The sequence below is a fragment of the Gossypium hirsutum genome, chromosome A13, assembly GCF_007990345.1.
Source record: "Gossypium hirsutum isolate 1008001.06 chromosome A13, Gossypium_hirsutum_v2.1, whole genome shotgun sequence".
Lineage (NCBI taxonomy): Eukaryota > Viridiplantae > Streptophyta > Magnoliopsida > Malvales > Malvaceae > Gossypium > Gossypium hirsutum.
The window spans coordinates 83,898,275-83,923,791 of NC_053436.1; the positions used below are offsets into that span (position 1 = coordinate 83,898,275).

Here is a 25,517-nt window from a genome sequence, read left to right on the forward strand (position 1 = left end):
ACATAATCCAAAGGGCATTCTTCGATAAGCAAATGTACCATATGGACATGTGAATGTCATTTTTTCCTAATCTTCAGGAGCTATTACGATTTGAAAATAGCCAGATAGTCCGTCTAAGAAGCAGTAGTACATGTGCCTGATAGTCATTCGAACATTTGGTCAATGAATGGTAAGGGGAAGTGATATTTTCTTGTGACATCATTTAGCTTCCTATAGTCAATGCAAACTCTCCAACTTGTGACTGTCCTAGTTGGAATTAGTTCATTCTTCTCATTGGCTACCACAGTCATGCCTCCTTTATTAGGAACAAGCTGCACTGGACTTACCCAAGAACTGTCAGAAATAGGATAAATAATTCCAGCATCTAGAAGTTTAATACCTCGGCTTTAACAACTTCCTTGATGTTGGGATCAGTCGTCTTTGAGCTTGCACACATGGTTTATATTCATCTTCCATTAAAATTTTGTGGGTGTAAAAAGAAGGGCTGATCCCTTTAATGTCAGAAATTTTCCAAGCTATGGCCTTTTTATGTTTTTTTAATACATGGATTAATTCCTCTTTCTCCTTGAGTTGCAAGTTAGATGCAATAATGTGACAGCCCAAAATTGACCCTAGTCGGGAAGTGGTTTCGGGACCGCTAAACCGAGTCACCGAAATGTTTGAATGTGATATTTATTGTCTAGAATATGTAATTATGAATGTGTGAAAATTTCAAGCTTCGATTTAGTCGATTGCATGTGAATTTAGTCAATAGGACTTATGTGCGACATTTTTGAAATGTGATAGGTCGAAGCATAAGGACCTATTAGTGCATGAAATAAAAAGGGGGGACTTGCATGTCAAATTCCCCCCCTAATTAGTAGTGGCCGGCCATGACAAGCATGGTAGACCAAGTGTGATGGGCAAGACATGTCATAGACATGTTGTGTTGGTGCATCATGGGTGGAAAAAAATAAAATAAGGAGCATGGGCATAAAATAATAAAAGGGAATATGATGAAAACAAAAAAAAAGAGTGTGTGGTTGTTTCCCCCCCCCATTGCCGTGAGTTAAAGAAAAGAAAAGAGAAAATTTTGTTCATCCTTTTTCATCTTCATTTGGCCGAAAATTCTAAGGAAGGAGGAAGGAGTTCTTGCTTCATGTTTGGTTTGGAAGAGGATTAGGAGGAGGTTTGGCCATACTTGTATCTAGATCAAGGTATGTTTGAGGTTGTGCCATGAGATTCATGCATGTTTTTAGTTGCTAGCTTGAGTTCTAATTAGCCCATGGTTCAAATCTTTGCTATGTCATAGGGATGATATTCGGCCTAGGTAGATTTTGTGTTAATGCCATTGCATGCTAAATATGAAGCTTGTTAATGATGCATGTGATGGTGGATTGATGATTCTAGAATCTTCTTTTTAGCATTTTTGAGTGAGCACATATGTGCATTGGTTGCTAGATGGAGAAGAATCGGCTAGCAAGTTGTGTGCTAAGGCCGAATATAATTTTTGTATATTAATGAGTAATGCATGGGTTAAATTGATGGAAAGGGAGAGGATGCTTTACTAGTGTATATATGTGTGTATTAGCCAAGTTTTGAACTTGAAACAAAAGGGTGTTTAGTCAATACAAGTGACCATACTTGTAGAATGTATTAAGTGTTGAAATCGGCCCCAACATAGACATGCATATTCGGCCATAGGAAGGAGATTGGTGTTGCATGTATTCGGTTAGAGGCAAGCATATTGATGCTTTTGTCTTGGCTTAGAAAGTTCGGCCAAGGGGGAAAATTAGCCAAAATGTTGAGTTTGATTCATGATTCCGTACATATGTGACTTTAATGTCTAATGCATAAATATGGGCTAAGTGCCTTGTGTTCCTCTTTTCGATGCTCAAATGATTAAATCAATTTATTTGTTTAATTAAGCTCAAGAGCAAAGGGGAACTAAATCCGATAAAGGGAAGGAAAAAGTGGTCGAATAGCTATCGGAATCGTTCGACAACATCCGAGGTAAGTTCTTGAATAAAAGAGCTTAAATTATGATTTGATTAGATCATGTTTTAAGCAAATTAAAATCATGCTCTTTGTGTGGCTATTGAGCCGAAATTGCAAGAATGATAAGTGTCTTGTGTTTGAGTTTTGCTAACGAAAACGAAATACGAATGTGCCATGATTTATTGTTAAATGTGCATGGTTATTTGAATGATGTCCGGGCTAAGTCCCGAAGGCTTTGTGCTAAGTGACCATATCCGGACTAAGATCCGAAGGCATTTGTGCGAGTTACTAAATCTGGGTTAAGTCCCGAAGGCATTTGTGCGAGTTACTAAATCCGGGTTAAGTCCCGAAGGCATTTGTGCGAGTTACTATAACCGGGCTATGTCCCGAAGGCATTTGAACGAGTAGCTATATCCGATTAAATTCCGAAGGTACGTGATTTGGGAATGAATGATCTTGCTGTAAAAATTTCAGTTAATACGCTTGAAACATCCCAACATTGAGGTATGTTTCGTATGTGCTTTGAATTAGTTGAGCCCTTACAAATAAGTATTCGCTCAGTTGATAAATGAGCTACCGGCCTTTGGCTAAGTTGATCTTTGTGTATGAATAAAAGGGTTGGTAATGTGAAGTAAGTATGATATTGAAAAATTGTGCATATGAAATTATCCGTTTAGCTACATGAATGCTATACTTTTGTTGTGCTGGAATCCCTTGCTCAAAACTTACTAAGCATAAATTGCTTACTCCGTCTCCTTGATTCTCTGTTTTATAGATTTTGGTTCTCCAGCTATCGGACTCGGGATTTTGAAGTCGAAGTCGCCCACACTATCAAAGCCCCCCCCTTTTGGTACAATTTTGGTTGAACTTCGAAATGGCATGTATAGGACTACCCGTTTGTTGTGGGTCATGGACCCTTTGGACTTGTATAATTTTGGATAGCCATGCGAAAATGGCTTATATATGTTTGAGTATAATGTTATAATAATTTGGTAGGGATATGGTTATTGAGAGGTGTGGATATGCTTGACAAGGATTGGCCATGGGAATGGTTAATCACTATCATAAATTGTGCTATTTATGCAAAAAGGGCTAGTTGAATCATGGAAACTATGAAATAGGTAAAGTCTACCTTAAAGGCAGATGCTAACAGCAGCAGTGATGTAGATTTGGAAAATCACTCAAAATAGTAGGAATGGAATTAAATAGTGAATAAATTATGAAAACGAACCTTGATGAATCTATTTTCATAGGAAAGTAACGAAACAATCATACGGACAGTATGTTAAGAGATATTCAGGTTCTTGTGAGACAGGGCAGAACGGTTTCTGGATTTCCTATTCCGACTTTGGAAATTCATTACAAATTAACCAGAGATAATTAGGAGTCAAGCCACATATGTATAGATTCCTCTCTGAGCCTAGTTTCTATAGAAACAAACGGCATCAGTATTGAAGCCCTGTACAGGGAGATATCCAAGTCGTAATGCGCAAAGGTCAGTGTAGTCGATCCCTATAACATGGGAGACTTTGACTAATACACTGTACTAATTGGCCCAACCAAAAATTCTAGAAAAAAATATGTAGATGGGTCTATGAGTCTAGTTTCAGGGAAAATTTACGGAACTGAATTCCAAGTTCCTGAACTCAAGATATGATTTTTAAAGCGACTAGTATGCAGATTGGCAGTGTCTGGGAAATTATTTTTTTAAAGTCTGTTAACACCTCGTGTTCGACTCCGGTGACGGTCTCGGGTTCCGGGTGTTACAAATAATAACTGGTAATGTAGAATTATTTCCAAGGAATACGTATACCAAGCGATTTGGTAATTGTTTGAGTTCCAGTTTGGGAGGTTCTTCAATAGAGTGTTTTTGCTTAAAATCATCGTTCCCTTTAATGTCCTCATATTCTGCTTGTCTTTTGGAAGATTCATTGAAGTTCAGTTTAGCTTTTATTTTACCTGTCTTGAAATCATCATCATCTATCTCCTCTCCTTGGGCATGGCACAGTTCCAACGTGTCCTTATGTATGATTTCCTGAAAAGAATCTTGAGCAGCATGATCAATAGAGTCAATAAAATAACACGAGTCATCCTGTTCCCTAGAAAATGTCATGGCATCATAAATTTTAAAAATGATTTCTTCGTCACCTACTCTAAGTACCATTTTACCATCACCCACATTAATAACAGCCCTAGCAGTGGCTAAAAATGGACGCCCTAAGATTAAAGGCACTACAACATCTTCATCCATATCAAGCATAACGAAGTCAACAGGGAATATAAATTTATCTACTTTTACAACTATGTCCTTTATAATACCCCTAGGATATTTAACAGATCTATCAGCTAGTTGAATACTCATCCTAGTGGGTTTAGGTTCCTCAAGACCAAGTTGTTTAAACATTTTATATGGCATCAAATTAATGCTAGCACCTAAATCAGCTAGTGCCTTATCAACGTTAAGACTACCAATTAAGCAAGGTATAGTAAAACTTCCTGGATCTTTTAGTTTGGTTGGCAGTTTGTTTTAGAGTATAGTTGAGCATTCCTTATTAAGTTCCACTGTAGATAAGTCTTCAAACTTCCTTTTGTTTGTTAGGAGCTCCTTTAAAAATTTTGCGTATGTAGGCATCTGCGATATAGCTTCAACAAAAGGTAAGTTAATATGTAGTTGTTTAAAAAGTTCAAGGAATTTACCAAATTGTGCATCCATGCAGTCTTTCTTCAACTTTTCTGGGTATGGAATTGGTGGTTTATATTCCTTCGGTATTGGATTGTCATTGCTTTCAGATTTTTCCTCGTCTCCTTTCCTTCTGTCAGCTTCTTGTTGTGGCTTCTTTTCCGATTCAGCTAACACTTTCCCACTCCTCAGTGTAACTGCTTTCACATGTGCTTTTGGATTGGGTTCGGTGTTACTAGGTAGATTTCCTGGTGCTCTTTCTGAAATCATCTTAGCCAGCTATCCAATTTGAGTTTTGAGCCTTTGGATCGATGTGTTGATTTTTGAGTGCAGTTTCGGTATTCTGAAAATGAGTCTCTAACACCGAGATGAATTTGGTTAGCATCTCGTCAAGGTTTATCTTTTTCTTCTACTTTTATGGTGGTTACTGAAAGCCTGAAGGGGGTGGTGGTTTCTGATTTCCTTGGCCTCCTCATGAAAAATTTCGGTGATTCCTCCAACCTGCATTGTAAGTATTGCTATAAGGATTGTTTTGAGATCGAGGATTATTACCCATGTAATTCAGCTGCATGTTCTCCATGTTGTGGCCATAAGGTGGGTTTTTTGAATTGCTCGATCCACCTCCATTTGCTTCGCACTGCATAACTGGGTGAACCTGTGAAGAGCTAAGAAAACCATAAATTTTCTTATTCAAGAGGTCTACCTGATTAGAGAGCATGGTGACCGAATCGACGTTATAAACACCGGCTATTTTCGTTGGCTTTGTCCTCATGACTTGCCACTGATAGTTCTCCAGTGACATCTCCTCTATATATTCATATGCATCTTCAAGTGTTTTATTATTGATGGTTCCGCCAGCAGTTGCGTCAACCATTTGTCGAGTCGAAGGATTAAGGCCATTATGAAGAGTTTGAACCTGTAGCTAGAGTCGTAACCCATGGTGAGGGCATCTTCGGAAAAGGTCCTTATATCTCTCCCATGCATCGTAGAGTGTTTCTAAATCCATCTGCACAAAAGAAGAGATATCATTACGTAATTTAGTCGTTTTAGCCGGCGAAAAATATTTTAGTAAAAACTTTTCGATCATTTGATCCCAAGTAGTGATTGACCCCCGTGGTAACGAATTCAACCATTGTTTAGCTTTGTTTCTCAAAGAAAAAGGGAATAACCAAAGGCGAATGATGTCATCAGAAACACCATTAATTTTAAATGTATCGCATAATTCCAAAAAGTTTGCCAAGTGAGCGTTGGGATCTTCGTCCTGCAAACCATCAAGCTGAACAAATTACTGTATCATTTGAATTGTGTTAGGTTTCAGTTCAAAAGTATTTGCAGCTACAGCAGGTCTAACTATGCTCGATTCAGTTTATGTTAAAGAAGGTTTAGCATAATCATACATAGTGCACGGAGCAGGATTCTGATTTACTAGATTAACAGCAATCGCAGGAGGTATCGGGTTTTCCTGATTTTCAGCCATCTCTTTGGTTGTGGTTTGAATATCGTCCTCTTGCTCGTTCTCTGTGTATCTTAAGCTTCGCCTTATTTCTCTTTCGTTTCTGCGAACCGTGCGATCAATCTCACTGTCAAAGGCTAATAGTCCTGATGGGTTTCTCCTGGTCATAAACTGGAAAAACCTCTTAGAAGAAAATAAATGAAGAGTTAGAAAAAAAAATAAAAAATTAAATTGCAATAAAAGTAAAATGGCTAAAGTAATAAAAAACGAGTGTTCCTAATATCTTCGCTCCCTAGCAATGGCGCTAAAAACTTGATACGTGATATATGTGACAGGTTTTAAATATTTATAGTGAATCGTTCTTGAAACTAACTATTATCACGATGAAGGCAAGTGTACCTATTGAACAATAGTATAGCTTTAGCAAGACCATATTATCGAACCCAAAGGAACTAAAAGTACTAGTATCAACTTTCTTTTTATTATCTAGCCTAAAAAAATAAAAGGGTTTTGTTTATCTAACTAAATAATTAAACTAAGAAATCACAGAAAAGAAATTTGGGGAAAATATTTTTTGCAAAACTCGATTGATTGAGACATACCTAAGGAAAAATCCACCTAGACTTCACTTGTTATTTGACTCTAAATTGGACGATTTATTCATTCAACTTGTTCCGTAGAGATCCCTAAGTTATATTATTATCTCTCTCGAGACTAGCAACGTCTAACCCTAGATTGAATAATTGAAATCTCTTTCTAATTAACGCCCTAGGGTTGCATTAACTCAATTTATGGATCCCATTATTAGGCTTCACCCTAATTCAGAAAAATCTTGTCACCCTATCTCTAGGTGCGCAATCAACTCCGCTTAATTATGACAAATTTACTCTTAGACAGGGTCTATTCCTCCTCTGAATAAGAGCTTAACTTGAATCAATATCCTAGAATATCAAAACAAGAATTAAGAACACATAATTAAGAACAAGTCAAATATTTATCATACAATTTAGATAATAATAACAAGATCCATCTTAGGTTTCATTCCCCTTAGGTGTAACACCCCTATCCCATAACCGTCACAGAAATAGGACGAGGCATTACCGAAAACTAGGAATCCAATCAGGGCCGTAAAATTTTGAACTTTTTTTTTTGAATAAAGATCATTCATTTACTAAATTGCTAGACGCAAACAAAGTTCGAATTTAACACTTATACAAGTAAGTTCCATAAGATACCGTAATCACATGACTTCGACACGAAGGTCAAAGTATCATTCTACTTATTGTCTATCCTATACATGCCATAAGATAATCCAATCTTATGGCTGTCGTAATGGTAGATAGTGTGACGAAGTACTGACGATCCCCGAGCTGGTAGTCAGAATCCACAACCTACAGACCAAAACATGAACGAACAGAGTAAGCTTTCGTAAGCTTAGTACGTTTTAAGCAAAACAATAATTTTGTTGAATCAATGACGTTTTTCACATATACTTAATCTAGGTAAAATCTCATTTGACCCAATATACCTAGCCAAAATTTCACATAATTTAATTCACCTTTCTTTAGCCTTGAGTTTTAAGTCACAAAGTGTTTTCATTCAATATCATTGGTCATTCATTTCAACTGTTCGATGAAATTAATCTAGAGCTTCATCTCGAACCATAATATCAATAAACGCATTACTTAGCTATCACATATATATACTTTCGAATAATAATGACCTAGACGGTCGGATATTTCCAAAGCACATTCTTCATCAACTGAAGTTCGATTCACATGGTGAGCACATTCTTCACCAATTTTACAACTTTCAATAATCTCATCCACTTGTTCATAATCACCTCCATATTTTCAAGTATTTCACATGATAAGTACTAAATTACCGTATTGGCACATAAAGAACCGAACATATTCCTTATCTTGTATTGGCACATCTAGCTGAACACAACCCATACTCAAATCATAAGGCCTTTGGGCAGAATATACATTAATACATAAGAATATTTCATCACATACTTCATTATACAAGCATACCATTACCAATTAGATCATTCTCATATTTGGAGTTATAATATTAATCACATATGCATACCTCCTTGATACTAATAATTCACTTCGAAATCAATCCACCAATGAGTAAGTGATACGTACCTGAACATCTTAAATACATAATACTTATTTGATGGCAACTTACTGCAGATACTCAATATCAAAGTCTTACTTGAATCCCAGCATTTAACCTTCGGGTCTTTAAAACCCAGTTATAGTACGAGCTCGAAGCGTACGGACATTAAATCAGGATAATATTCTCGCATAAAGCCTGCAGGATCTTAACCCGGATATAGTACTGGCACAAATGCCCTTCGGGACTTATCACATTTATACATTTTCACATTCATCACATTGGCCATTCGGCCTTATCACATATATACACTTTCACATCCATCACATTGGCCATTCGGCCTTACCACATAATTAATACTACACACGTTTCACAATTGATCATTCGGCCACATTATACAAATAAAGATAGCACACATTTTCATAAAGGCCATTCAGATGACTTACACACCTTTGATGTTAGCCATTTTGGCCTCACTACACATACATATCTTGTACATCAATTTCTTCATAACAAATTTGACTAGGTATACTAGTCATTTACGGCTTATAGCTTCACTTTAATACGGATTTGGTACTTTGATTACCAATATTTAATCGATAGCTTCTAAGCAGCTCAAATAGTTTTATCAAGGTTTACAACATAATCACAAATTCAGCACAAGCTGTTTTCTTTTTTTTCCTCTACAACAGTCATTAAATTATTCGTAAATGGAGCTAAGAAACTCCAAATGAAGTGCTGTTAATTTTCCCTGAAAATAGACTCATATATATTTTATCCATAAGATTTTCAGAATTTTTGGCTCAACCGATCAATACCAGAATTTTCTTAAAATTTCCCCTGTTTCACTGTTTGACTATACTGACCACTCTTCACTACGAATCAAATTTCTCATTGTACAAAATTCAAAATATGTTTTTGTTTAATTCATTTGAAACTAAACTCATTAAGGAGTCTAAGCCTATAAATCTTATCTTATAATCATTTTTGTACAATTTATAATGATTTTCGAAATACAGAACAGAGGATTTCAGAGTCCTTCTGACACTGTCTCACACAACTTTAAATATCTCATTATCGACAATTCCTTTGCTTACACGGTTTCTTTTATAAGAAACTAGACTCGTTAAGCTTTAATCTCATATTTTATTCAGCCTCTAATTCAACTCCATCAGTTTATGGTATTTTTTTTTCAAAACACGTTACTGCTGCTGTCCCAAGCAGATTTATACAAATTTACTCTTTAAAGTTATCATTCACCTATTTAAACATAACATCATATATGCCATCATTTAGAAAAGTCATTAACCTTAACATATATACATAATTCATATTCATTCCATTTAAATACTTAAAACTTACCTTAGATGTTATCGAATTATCACGAATCGACTATTCAGCTACTTTCTCTTTCCCTTATCCGAAATTTGTGCCCCCTTTTTGTCCTTGAGCTTAATTAAACAAATTCAACTTATCACATCTCTATTATTTAAAACTACATTCAGCAGTTTATAAAATACTATAATTATCACATCTCAATCATCCAAAAAAAATCACATTCGGCACATTTTAAAACATTGATAAGTCTCAAAACACAAGCAACACTTATCAAAGTCATGTAATTTACGCACTTTACAAGGCACTACTACATTTATAATCTTACTTTCATACAACCATTCTTCTTTGACCGAATGCTTCCACACTCATGTCTTCATTAACAACCTCTGAAACTACAATTTATTCACATCCTTATTTATGTTACATTCGGCTATCATAATAAAAATATATAAATAGTTACACAATAACCACTTTAGCCGATTCCTACAGTTAAAACAGTCACAAGGACTCAATTAGATTCCACCCAAACATGCTTCAAACACTTTTCAATCAATTAGCCTGCCCAAATACTCATTTTATAACATACACATTTCATTTGAGGCCATTCAACAACAATTCACTATCCTTTAGACCAAAACCGAATGCTCCTTTATGGATTTAGGCTACCAACAAATAGCATAAATTCCATCCTTATGACATTTCACCTATGGCGAATGCTATACTAATATTTTTAAAGAAATATCAATTGGCATATTCACCTTACCACTTCTCAAAATTAGAAACAATTCATGTCATCAATTTGGGAGTATATTCGGCATTCAAATAACACATAATAAATTTCTCTTAAAAAAAATTCTATAAATTAGCCTCCATTGCCGAATTTACTAATACATTACCCCTTTAGCCTAAAGTCATTTTAGCATATAATGCACAAATATTATACCACCACCATTAAATACATGACATAACCGAATTAACAAAATCATGAGCAACGTGTCAAATATAATTCACACTTATCACTACACTTTGGTCAATTTATCAAAATCATTAATAACCATCATTTGATGAAATCACCATAACCAACTTAACAATATAAACAAGCCATTTAAACCCCCAATTTATCAACTTTGACAAGTTTAAAACTCACCTAATGACAAATTACAAATTAAAGCTTCAAGCAATCAAATTTAACTCATCAAGAACTTGGCCGAATACACATTCTTTGACCAAAATCGAAATTCAACGTGGGGTTTATAAGGGATTGCATCTAGCTCATAAATTAAGCTCACAATTTCCTATTCATATGAAATTTAACCTCATGGAGTCTATTAAGTACTCTTAATCCCTTTTCTAACAACAAATTTCAAACATAGGATTTTCTATACAAAACCGTACATGCTTCCAAAAAAGAAAATCTAAGAGAATAACTCATGGTTTAAGATAGAACTAAGATACAAACTCAATTTCACAAGTTTTCAACAAAAAAATGACATAAACTCATACCTTAGAATCAATCTATGCTAATGGCCAAATGTGTCTTGAGCTTTTTTTTTCCTTCTTTCTCTTTTCTACTCACGGCAATGGAGAAGAAGAAAAGACCCAACTTTGTGTTTCTCACCCTTTTAATTATTTAATTCCTCTTATAATTTATGACATATAATAACTTTATTTATTATAAAACTATTTGATATTATTTAACTAAAATATAACATACAAAATGCCAAAATGTGTCATTCATGCTCATCCTTGCCGTCCACTACCAAGAAAAAGGAATGTTTGACATGCAAGTCCCTCACGCTTCAAACCATGCAATTTTTAGCCACTACCAATTAACCTATGACATTTTCAAGATTTTTCACATAAGCCCCTTTTTATTTATTTCACATCCAAATGACAAAATTAAAGGATGAAATTTTCACACATACTTATTCATAAATAATAAGCATAAAATATAACAATTAATTATTTTTGTGACTCGGTTTTGTGGTCCCGAAACCACTTTCCGACTAGGGTCAAATTAGGGGTGTCACAACTCTCCCCCCTTTAGGGATTTTCGTCCCCGAAAATTTCCACCGATGCATAGGTTAGGATAACGTCCTCTTATTGAATTATATCCACAAAGACATTAGCTCATTGATAGCAATTGTAATTCATTATTGATTTCGCATCGATCTATAAAATCATTTTCTTATCTTAAAATAAATACATAAACATTTCTACAAGTATGCACATATATCTCATTTCCTTGATTTCATAAGCAATAATCACTTAATTTAGTTCACAAATGCATTTCAAACACATATAAATCACATATTAACATGTATAATTCATATCATCAACCCACATATTCGTAACTCAAATTTTTATTCATGTATAAGCTATAACCTGACCGAAAATACACATATACTCAAACATCCCAATAAATATCCTTTATAACTCCATCGTATCTCAATATTCAACTTAACTTATTTCCGACAGAAAATCAACTTCCACATACCTGAACATTTAATTCATTCAGCACATTCAATCACCGTTAACACTACCCGTATACAGTCGATTAGGAATAAAGCCTCGTATGGTACACCCGCATGGGATTTATTTTAGCACATAACCCATATATCCAAAATTATCAGCATTCATCAAAAATTCTTACGGACTTCCAAATGTCGAACTTAATCGAAATAATTTCTTGAACATGATTAACAAAAAATAGGGGTCATTTAGCAATAGCACATATGACTTCATATACCAAGCATCCCATAGACTAAATCCGTAACACATTTATAACATGAATTCATTTCTTAACAACATATCCACCATCTTTTTACGTATTCACTTATTTAGTATACATAACATAATATAATATGAACTCACAAATTTTTACTTTCATTTTATTTTCACATACCTTCCGTACATACCTGTATCACTTATTCTGATCTTACTTTATTTATCATCTTAAATATACCCGTTGAATCATTCGAAATCATTACGGATACTCATTAAGCACATATAGCTCTTACAATGCCATATCCTAGATACGGTCTTACATATTCTCACATATCAAGCCGATGCCATGTCCCAGACATGGTCTTACACACTATCTCAAATCAATGCCTTCGTCCCAGACGAGGTCTTACATGAATTCCATTTCACACACTTAGTGCCCACTGACCGATCTCGCACTCATAGTGCTCGGTTAAAGGAATTCGCACACACAGTGCCTCTAATCATTCACACACATAGTGCTCTTATTCATTCGTTATTACACACTGAAATGACTTAATCAAGTCTATAAAACATCTCATATGTACACTTTAAACGTATACTTTCATTTAACTTTGGATTCATATAGTAATGAACACTTAAACTTTGCTCGAATCACCAGCGTTAAGCGTGCTAGGCACAAAGGGCCGAATACACATCACCGGCACGAATACCCTTCGGGACTTAGCCTGGATATAACATCGGCACGAATACCCTTCTAGATTTAGCCCGGATATAACACCGGCACGAATTCCCTTCGGGATTTAGCCCGGATATAACACCGGCACAAATGCCCTTCGGGATTTAGCCCGGATATAACACCGGCACGAATGCCCTTCGAGATTTAGCCCGAATATAACACCGGCACGAATGCCCTTCGGGATTTAGCCCGGATATAACACCGGTACGAATGCCCTTCGGGATTTATCCTGGATATAACACCGGCACGAATGCCCTTCGAGACTTAGCCCGGATCATCGTCGAGACCTTTAGCTCGGATGAAATCTCTATATAAAGCCAGTGGGTCTTAATCCGGACATAATCTCTGTACATAGCCATTGGGTCTTTACCCGGACATAATCTCTACATATAGTCAGCGGGTCTTTAAACTCGGATTCACATCACTGAGTCTCATACATATTTATTCACATGTTGTCATATTTCACATAGCACAAATCACATTTGCAATTCAATCAACTCATTCGCATATAAACATATAACATGCTTCTTGACTTTAAGTCGTAAATATCATTCAAATCTAATATATGTATACTTCTTTTACTAGACGTTCAGCTCAATAAGCAAACACACATAAGCATATATCCCCAATCTCTTTCTTGTTTATTTCTCTAATAGCCATTCAGCTACATAACATTTATAAGGTTTCTTTCTCAATAACCTTATTATAGTAAGGAAAATAGGACATCATTTATCTATCATACATGTATATCATGTCATTTTAATTTAAATACCAAATTCAATTACTCAAAACTTACTTATATTATACCTTTCTCAATATTGACACATCATAAGCACGTCTCAGTCCTCTCAATACCATCTGCTACAACTCGATCGGGATCGGAATTTATTACTATATGAAAAACACATTTTAACTGTCAGAAATCATCACACTATCATTTTTATCACTTTACGGCATGTATAGAATCGACTAAACCGTAGCTCTGATACCAATAAAATGTAACACCCCTATCCCATAACCATCATAGAAATAGGACGAGGCGTTACCGAAAACTAGGAATCCGATCAGGGTCTTAAAATTTTGAATATTTTTTTTTGAATAAAGATCATTCATTTACTAAATTGCTAGACGCAAACAAAGTTCGAATTTAACACTTATACAAGTAAGTTCCATAAGATACCGTAATCACATGACTTCGACACGAAGGTCAAAGTATCATTCTACTTATTGTCTATCCTATACATGCCATAAGATAATCCAATCTTATGGCTGTCGTAATGGTAGATAGTGTGACGAAGTACTGACGATCCCCGAGCTGGTAGTCAGAATCCACAACCTACAGACCAAAACATGAACGAACAGAGTAAGCTTTCGTAAGCTTAGTACGTTTTAAGCAAAACAATAATTTTGTTGAATCAATGACGTTTTTCACATATACTTAATCTAGGTAAAATCTCATTTGACCCAATATACCTAGCCAAAATTTCACATAATTTAATTCACCTTTCTTTAGCCTTGAGTTTTAAGTCACAAAGTGTTTTCATTCAATATCATTGGTCATTCATTTCAACTGTTCGATGAAATTAATCTAGAGCTTCATCTCGAACCATAATATCAATAAACGCATTACTTAGCTATCACATATATATACTTTCCAATAATAATGACCTAGACGGTCGAATATTTCCAAAGCACATTCTTCATAAACTGAAGTTCGATTCACATGGTGAGCACATTCTTCACCAATTTTACAACTTTCAATAATCCCATCCACTTGTTCATAATCACCTCCATATTTTCAAGTATTTCACATGATAAGTACTAAATTACCGTATTGGCACATAAAGAACCGAACATATTCCTTATCTTGTATTGGCACATCTAGCTGAACACAACCCATACTCAAATCATAAGGCCTTTGGGCAGAATATACATTAATACATAAGAATATTTCATCACATACTTCATTATACAAGCATTCCATTACCAATTAGATCATTCTCATATTTGGAGTTATAATATTAATCACATATGCATACCTCCTTGATACTAATAATTCACTTCGAAATCAATCCACCAATGAGTAAGTAATACGTACCTGAACATCTTAAATACATAATACTTATTTGATGGCAACTTACTGCGGATACTCAATATCAAAGTCTTACTTGAATCCCAGCATTTAACCTTCGGGTCTTTAAAACCCGGTTATAGTATGAGCTCGAAGCGTACGGACATTAAATCAGGATAATATTCTCGCATAAAGCCTGCAGGATCTTAACCCGGATATAGTACTGGCACAAATGCCCTTCGGGACTTATCACATTTATACACTTTCACATTCATCACATTGGCCATTCGGCCTTATCTCATATATACACTTTCACATCCATCACATTGGCCATTCGGCCTTACCACATAATTAATACTACACACTTTTCACAATTGATCATTCGGCCACATTATACAAATAAAGATAGCACAAAATTTCATAAAGGCCATTCAGATGACTTACACACCTTTGATGTTCGCCATTTTGGCCTCACTACACATACATATCTTGTACATCAATTTCTTCATAACAAATTTGACTAGGTATACTAGTCATTTACGGCTTATAGCTTCACTTTAATACGGATTTGGTACTTTGATTACCAATATTTAATCGATAGCTTATAAGCAACTCAAATAGTTTTATCAAGGTTTACAACATAATCACAAATTCAGCACAAGCTGTTTTCTTTTTTTTCCTCTGCAACAGTCATTAAATTATTCGTAAATGGAGCTACGAAACTCCAAATGAGGTCCCGTTAATTTTCCCTGAAAATAGACTCATATATATTTTATCCATAAAATTTTCAGAATTTTTGGCTCAGCCGATCAATACCAGAATTTTCTTAAAATTTCTCCTGTTTCATTGTTTGACTATACTGACCACACTTCACTACGAATCAAATTTCTCATTGTACAAAATTCAAAATATGTTTTTGTTTGATTCGTTTGAAACTAGACTCATTACGGAGTCTAAGCCTATAAATCTTATCTTATAATCATTTTTGTACAATTTATAATGTTTTTCGAAAAACAGAACAGAGGATTTCAGAGTCATTCTGACACTGTCTCACACAACTTTAAATATCTCATTATCGGCAGTTCCTTTGCTTACACGGTTTCTTTTATAAGAAACCAGACTCGTTAAGATTTAATCTTATATTTTATTCAGCCTCTAATTCAACTCCATCCGTTTATGGTATTTTTTTTTCAAAACACGTTACTGCTGCTGTCCCAAGCAGATTTATACAAATTTACTCTTTAAAGTTATCATTCACCTATTTAAACATAACATCATATATGCCATCATTTAGAAAAGTCATTGACCTTAACATATATACATAATTCATATTCATTCCATTTAAATACTGAAAACTTACCTCGGATGTTATCGAATTATCACGAATCGACTATTCAGCTACTTTCTCTTTCCCTTATCCGAAATTTGTGCCCCCTTTTTGTCCTTGAGCTTAATTAAACAAATTCAACTTATCACATCTCTATTATTTAAAACTACATTCAGTAATTTATAAAATACTATAATTATCACATCTCAATCATCCAAAAAAAATCACATTCGGCACATTTTAAAACATTGATAAGTCTCAAAACACAAGCAACACTTATCAAAGTCATGTAATTTACGCACTTTACAAGGCACTACTACATTTATAATCTTACTTTCATACAACCATTCTTCTTTGACCGAATGCTTCCACACTCATGTCTTCATTAACAACCTCTGAAACTATAATTTATTCACATCCTTATTTATGTTACATTCGGCTATTATAATAAAAATATATAAATAGTTACACAATAACCACTTTAGCCAATTCCTACAATTAAAACAGTCACAAGGACTCAATTAGATTCCACCCAAACATGCTTCAAACACTTTTCAATCAATTAGCCAGCCCAAATACTCATTTTATAACATACACATTTCATTTGAGGCCATTCAACAATAATTCACTATCCTTTAGACCAAAACCGAATGCTCCTTTATGGATTTAGGCTACCAACAAATAGCATAAATTCCATCCTTATGACATTTTACCTATGGCGAATGCTATACTAATATTTTTAAAGAAATATCAATTGGCATATTCACCTTACCACTTCTCAAAATTAGAAACAATTCATGTCATCAATTTGGGAGTATATTCGGCATTCAAATAACACATAATAAATTTCTCTTAAAATTTTTTTTATAAATTAGCCTCCATTGCCGAATTTACTAATACATTACCCCTTTAGCCTAAAGTCATTTTAGCATATAATGCACAAACATTATACCACCACCATTAAATACATGACATAACCGAATCAATAAAATCATGAGCAACGTGTCAAATATAATTCACACCTATCACTACACTTTGGTCAATTTATCAAAATCATTAATAACCATCATTTGATGAAATCACCATAACCAACTTAACAATATAAACAAGCCATTTAAACCCCCAATTTATCAACTTTGACAAGTTTAAAACTCACCTAATGACTAATTACAAATTAAAGCTTCAAGCAATCAAATTTAACTCATCAAGAACTTGGCCGAATACACATTCTTTGACAAAAATCGAAATTCAACGTGGGGTTTATAAGGGATTGCATCTAGCTCATAAATTAAGCTCACAATTTCCTATTTATATGAAATTTAACCTCATGGAGTCTATTAAGTACTCTTAATCCCTTTTCTAACAACAAATTTCAAACATAGGATTTTCTATACAAAACCGTACATGCTTCCATAAAAAAAATCTAAGAGAATAACTCATGGTTTAAGATAGAACTAAGATACAAACTCAATTTCACAAGTTTTCAACAAAAAATGACATAAACTCATACCTTAGAATCAATCTATGCTAATGGCCAAATGTGTCTTGAGCTTTTTTTTTTTCTTCTTTCTCTTTTCTACTCACGGCAATGGAGAAGAAGAAAAGACCCAACTTTGTTTTTCTCGCCCTTTTAATTATTTAATTCCTCTTATAATTTATGACATATAATAACTTTATTTATTATAAAACTATTTGATATTATTTAACTAAAATATAACATACAAAATGCCAAAATGTGTCATTCATGCTCATCCTTGCCGTCCACTACCAAGAAAAAGGAATGTTTGACATGCAAGTCCCTCATCCTTCATACCATGCAATTTTTAGCCACTACCAATTAACCTATGACATTTTCAAGATTTTTCACATAAGCCCCTTTTTATTTATTTCACATCCAAATGACAAAATTAAAGGATGAAATTTTCACACATACTTATTCATAAATAATAAGCATAAAATATAACAATTAATTATTTTTGTGACTCGGTTTTGTGGTCCCGTAACCACTTTTCGACTAGGGTCAAATTAGGGGTGTCACATTAGGTATTTAGGGGTTTTAGTTCATACTAATGAAAGAAAACATCTCAAAAGAATAAAAATAACAAAACAGAAGAAAACCCAAAACTCCTGAGGAAATTTGAAGGGAGATCTTCAGTCTTGATGGTGAATCCGGCTTCTGAGATGGATCGATCGACTTTCCTTGAGCAATTCCTTGCTTCCTCCTCTGCGTCCCCTTCTTCTCCTATTGTAAGGTGTATTTATAGGCTTTGGAATGCCTAAGAGCCCTAAAAAGTGGCCTTTTTCGAATAGGACTCTGCTTGGGCTCGATAGGGACACGCCCATGTGCGATTACTTCAGGCCGTGGTCAAGCCTGTTAAATAGGCACGGGCGTGTGGTCTACTCGTGTGAGTCATGCTTTGATTCTACCGAATTGACACGGCCGTGTGGTCTGCCCGTGTGAAGAAGTCCGGGCCGAGTTGATTTCGTATGTTGGCCCATTTTCTCCATTTTTGGCCCGTTTCTCGTTCCTTTCACTCTCCTATGCTCTCCTAAGTATAAAACATGAAATTAAGGCATTACGAGTATCGAATTCACCAAATATAAAGAAAAATCATCCATAAAATGTGTTAAGCATGGGGTAAAAATATGTATAAATTTCGGTTTATCACTACTAAGGTAGCTCTCGAGCTCACAGATGGTGTATCCCGATCCCGTCTAGAATAACGCAAAGTAGCCTTAAAATCACTAAAATCATCTCGGAACTTCTTTGACGCTGATTGAAATGACTTACTCGATGATCTCTTATGTGAATCTCTAGCTTCAAAATCAACTTTTCTTTTCTCTTTCCCGAGCTCTTCGGCTTTGCAGGCTCGCTCAATCAAGACTACAAACTCTTTTATTTCAAGTATGCCAACTAGCAGTTTAATGTCTTCATTCAACCCATCTTCAAATCTTTTACACATGATAGCTTTAGTCGAAACACACTCACGGGCATATCGACCAAGTCTCACAAATTTCTACTCATATTCTGTCACGGTCATTCGACTTTGTTTCAACTCCAGAAATTCTTTGCGTTTTTGGTCAATAAATCTCTGGCTGATATAGTTCATATGGAACTCAGGCTGAAAAAAGTCCCAGGTCACCCGTTCTTTCGGAACCACTGATACTAGTGTATTCCACCAGTGATATGTGGTGTCTCATAACAAAGATATAGCACATTTTAGACCTTCATCTGGGGTACAAGATAACTCATCAAACACGTAAATAGTATTATCAGGCCAGAATTTAGCTCGCTCAGAATCATCATCATCAGTAGCTCTGAATTCTTTAGCCTCGTGTTTTCTAATTTTATCAACAGGAGGCTTATGTAATCTCAATGGATCACTCACTTGGGGCATAGTGATATCAGAGAAGGATTAATCGGGGGTAGAGGTTGTTGTATAGCCGGATTTGTCCGGATATATTGAGTAAACCAGTCGTTCATCATTTGATAACAGGCTTGCTTAGCCTCTCCCTTTTGATTACTCGAGGTCTGTCGAGAAACAACTGACGCTGTCCCTTGCGTGAGAGCAGGTGCTATACTCCCGACATCATCAGCTACAACTCTGTCGGGATCCATTTACTATACGAAAACACATTTTCAAATGTCAGAAGTCACCACACTATCGCAGTATATAATATGACATGTATAGCTAGACTCACACGCGCTACATTAGTCCTATAATTGATTAAATTGTATCTCTGAAACCAATCAAATGTAACACCTCTAACCTATATCCGTCGCTGGATTAGGGTCATGAGGCATCACTGAACAAAAGCACAATTCTGAACATTCACACATTCACACAAGTCATATTCATATATATAAGCAACACTTTAATGATATTCGAATACCTAATAAACATCAAACATTTTAATTCATATTTCTATACATGTACAAATTAAATCAAATAAAACATATCACATGGCATTTAGTCCATTAGCATATACGGCATTAATAATTTCACCAAATGATCAAACATGTTTCATTAAACAAATAAATCCTTATTCACATTTAATCATATCAAATTTGGACTATTTTAGAACATTAATAATACAACATATCAAGCCTAGTTCACATACTGAAAATTATGCCCAAATCATCTATATATAGTTAACCATTTTATAGTACTAGTAACGACTTAAAGTACACTCAATTTACATGCCAATTTTCATACCTAAAATTCATATACACAACCAATCTATTTTTGACCAATTTGGACATTTTTACTTCACATAAAACTCATATAATCTTTTTGATTTACTAATGCACAAATCACTATTCATTTGACCATTTATTCTAAAGCATTAACCAAATATAAACATGTTTAATATTCATGCTATGCTCAAGATTACATTTGATTCACTTTACCCTATCATTTCATATGCATATATCCTACCATGGAAATGAATTAATATACATATACATATACAATTGCCGAATCATAATTAGCTCATAACCATCACTTACATTTTATCATCTAACCAAAAACAAATATATTTACCCAAACATAAAACTTACATACCATGAAACAAATATATCAAAATAATCATTCACCATGTTCAAACATAATCAACTATTCATCAATGCTAAATCACATGTCATTCCTTAACCGAATTTAACAATCAAGTTCACAGGTATATTTTGCCTATGCATAACCATAGCTGAATCAACCATAATTTAATCCAAAATCATCAACCATTTCCAAAGCATATAACACTTATAAGCTTAACCAAAGTTTCATATTCTCACATAACATATTGGCCATTTTCACATGGCTTCATATATATACACATTCAAAATAAACTAACTCCAACGCTAGCCTATACATGCCATAATTTCAAGTTCAACATATAAAGTACCGAAACAGTCGATAGTGTCATAGACTTTGATGACGATCCCTGAGCTCATAACTTGATCCAAAATCTATAAAACAAAGACAAACATTCACAAACATTAAGCTATCATAGCTTAGTAAGTCATAAGCAAATAAACAACTCAATGATATAACCAATTCATTTAAACTAAACCAAATTATAATATCGTTACCACATTTACTCTCAAAACTATGATTTCATATATATATATATATCATATACTTTAACATATAAAAGTTAGCTTGGCCAAATGCTCATATATAATATATTAACAACTATCATTCAACATTCAAAGCCAAAATGTCATTATATAACCAAGTATACTTACACTCATATACATAAGCTCATGAATCAAAATATAACATCATATGCATACATATAGCTTATGGCCGAATATACTATACAATGCTCATATGTTTACTGAGGTAATTTGTATACTTTGTATTTCATATCAAATAATCAACTTACCTTATTTTCAAATAAGTAATTAACTAACTCATACCTGATCGTTTTAGCTCATTTTACATCTTTGGTCACAAATTACCATTGCCCGTTGAACCATTCAGAATTGAATAGGATACTCTGATACTCACATATATCGAACAATACCAACGTCCTAGACGTGGTCTTACATGCTGTCTCATATCGATGCCACTGTCCCAACAGGGTCTTAGATGAATCAAATATGATGCCGATGTCCCAGACATAGTCTTACACGTAAGCACATATATCGATGCCAATATCCCAGATGTGGTCTTACACGAATCAAATATGATGCCGATGTCCCAGACATGGTCCTACACGTAACCACATATATCAATGCCAATGTCCCAGACGTAACACATATCGAAATCTTATAGTTCGTACGGGGCTCTCGGACGTCATAACTTAGTTGAAACAAATTCGTTAACATAGCTCCCAAGCTTATGCACATTCGGCTAACTCATATATATAATCACATATTTCATTTCAGCATATATAGCTCACATTTAATTAAAATTTCGCATGACTATTTGCTTATAAACTTACCTCGGATGATAAAAAAATGGAACGGGACGACTAGTAGGCAACTTTAGTTTTCCCCTATCCAAATCTGATATCTTTGGTTCTTGATCTAAACATATACAAATTAAACTCATTCAAACTTATTTTCATTCATTTTAGTCCAAAAACACATAAATGGGCTAATTACATTTTACCCCTAACATTTTACACTTTTTACAATTTAGTCCCTATTGCACAAAATACAAAATTTGCAAAATTTGCACACACCATGCTTGGGCCGAATATTCCTAGTGTTCATACAAGTCCATACATTTCATTTATTTCAAATTTTAGTCCCTCAATTTATTATTTTTGTAATTTAGTCCTAATTACTCAAAATCATCAAAAATTACAATACAAAGCATATCAATCTAAAACATATCTTTCATAATTCACCAACTAACATCACAAAACTCAAATATTCATCAATGGAATAACTCAAAATATTCACCAAAATCATAAATTCAAGCATGGGCTTTGTAGATAACATAGCAACGATCTCAAAAACGTAAAAATTATCAAAAATCGAACTAAAACTCACCTTGAATCAATCTTGAGAATGGCCGAATAACCTAGGCTTTATTTCTTTCTTTTTCTTTTTATTATTCGGTCACAAGAAAGTATGAACAAAGTTATTTTAATTGTGTTATATTTTAACATATATTAACTTATTATTTAATTTACCTATTAACCTTTATTATATAATATAAAACATTTATAAATCATGGCCATTACCGTCCACTTAAATTACCAATGGCTTAATTGCATTATAAGTGCTTCACATTACGATGACAACATCAAATAAGCACTTTCACATTTAACCGCCAAATTTTCATTTTATGCGATTAAGTCCTTTTATTTAATCGGGTATTCAAACGATAAAATTAAAGCACAAAAATTTCACACATATAATTTCACACATAATAAACATAGAAAATAATTTCAAAATATTTTTCTGACTCAGATTCGTGGTCCGAAAACCACCGTTCCGAATAGGGTCTAAATCGGGCTGTTATATTTTTCTTAATCTATAATGGAAAATTTAACTTATTTATTATTCACATTATTTAAATTGGTCCATAAATCATACTTTTGTAAATTTACATTTTGACCCCTAAACTTTAACATATTTATAATTTAGTCCCTAAGCTCGTAAAATGGAATGCTTGCATTTTCTTGGTTACCTAAGCCTAGCCGAAACTTTATTATGCTCATATCAGCCCATATTTTCTTTTATTTCACATTATTACTACTCACCTTAACACTTTTACAAACAAGTCCCTTGTTTAGATATTTTCACTAAAAATCACCTAGTAAAAAATGTTTATCATGCCTCAAACATTCATATTCCTCCATTAATCATCAAAATACATGCATGTTACACATGGGTCAAATTTTATACATGAATCCTAGCTTAAAATATCGCAAGAAATGGGTAGATCATGCTTCAAGGACTTCAAAAATACTAACATTAAAAATGGGGCTAGGATGCACTTACAATCAAGCTTGAAAATGTTGAACAAACCCTAGAACAAACCCTAGCTACGATGTCTTGAAAATTTTGGAAATGAAGGAAGAAGACGGACAACAATTTTGACTTTTTCTACCTTTTTATTCTTTTAATTACCAAATGACCAAAATACCCCTAGGGTTTCAGTTTTACATTTCTCCTATGCATGTCCATTTTTGTCCAAAATTATAAAAATTGGTCAAATTGCTAATTAGAACCTTCCAATTCATAATCTAAAGTAATTTCATGCTTAAAGCTTCTAGAATGCAAGTTTTGCACTTTATTCAATTTGGAACCTAAAATGCAATTAGACATTTTATGCATAGAATTTCTTCATGAAACTTTCACACATGCATGAATTCATAATATAACCCTCGTAAGAATCATACAATAATTATTTTTATCTCAGATTTGTGGTCTCAAAATCACTATTTAGACTAGGCCCTAATTCGGGTTGTTACAACAAAATTCCATTTTGTCCATGGTGATAATCATTTTCAAGCATTTTTCATTGAAACAACGATTATTAGAGTTATAATATTTACATAAAAGAAGTTCTGCATATTAATCTAAAAGGTTTCTAAATAGTACAAGGATCTGAAATAGGACCACTAGTTAAAACTAAACAAATTCAAGAGTTGGAAACATTTGAGAAAGAATAGTCCAAATTATGATTATTTCTTCAGATCTTCGGTCAAAGATACCGGCTAAACAAGAAGGCACGTAGCATATCGGTGATAGAACCTTGATGAACGATGAGCAATGATAACCTAAGCATTAAAAAAGGATTATTCTCAAAAAGGGACACCCAAACCAAATAAATAAAATAAAAAGTCCAAAATTTAAATAGTCCATTTACAAATCAAGACCCAAGACCCTAGCCCAATCCAAACCCAAACTAAACTTAAACCCAAACCCTAAACAACCCAAAACTAACCCTAAACCCAGGCCCAAAATTAAGCCAACTTTCAACAAAAACGAAACCCTAGCAGATGCAGCCATCGCTCGTGCCTCCACATCAACACGCCCGTCCCACCACCGCATGCCATGGCTCGTCTCTATACCTATAAGAAAACAAAAGGGACGATAGCACAGAAAAATGATGATAGAAAAAAAAGCTTGTATTTTTTTCTGTTCCTATATTTTTCTCTAGGCTATAAAGCCCGATGTAACACCACTAACCCGTATCTGTCGTTGGAATAGGGTCGTAAGGTGTTACAAAATAAAACACAATTCTAGTCAGTTATAATAAACATTACATAATCATATGAATTAGTCTCTAAAATTAACTAAATTTTAAATCATAAAATAATACAACTACCATTGTATACATGTAGCATTAGTGACATGATAACCTATAAAATCTCATATATATATATACAACCTACATCTTACATCCAATAATATCAATTTTCAGTTATAACTAAAATTGACTCATTTTCTAGCCTATTCAACCGATATAGAATTTTAGTACAAATTTGCAAGCTTATAAATAACAAGTAAACTTTATATATAAAATCTCTTGTGTTTATCACTTTAATAATCACTTATATCATAAGTAAAATTTCTTATCTCACTCTACATGTGTACTAAGACACGTTTGCATGCATGTT

At 34.0% G+C, this 25,517-nt stretch overlaps 1 non-coding gene across 1 annotated transcript; it reads left to right on the forward strand.

The window, feature by feature from the left end:
- The first annotated feature begins 5,589 nt into the window (after positions 1–5,589).
- LOC121213272 (small nucleolar RNA R71) lies at positions 5,590–5,696 on the forward strand. The gene has a single exon (XR_005908655.1). It is a non-coding gene; the product is annotated as a small nucleolar RNA R71 (small nucleolar RNA).
- Positions 5,697–25,517: the final 19,821 nt, after the last annotated feature.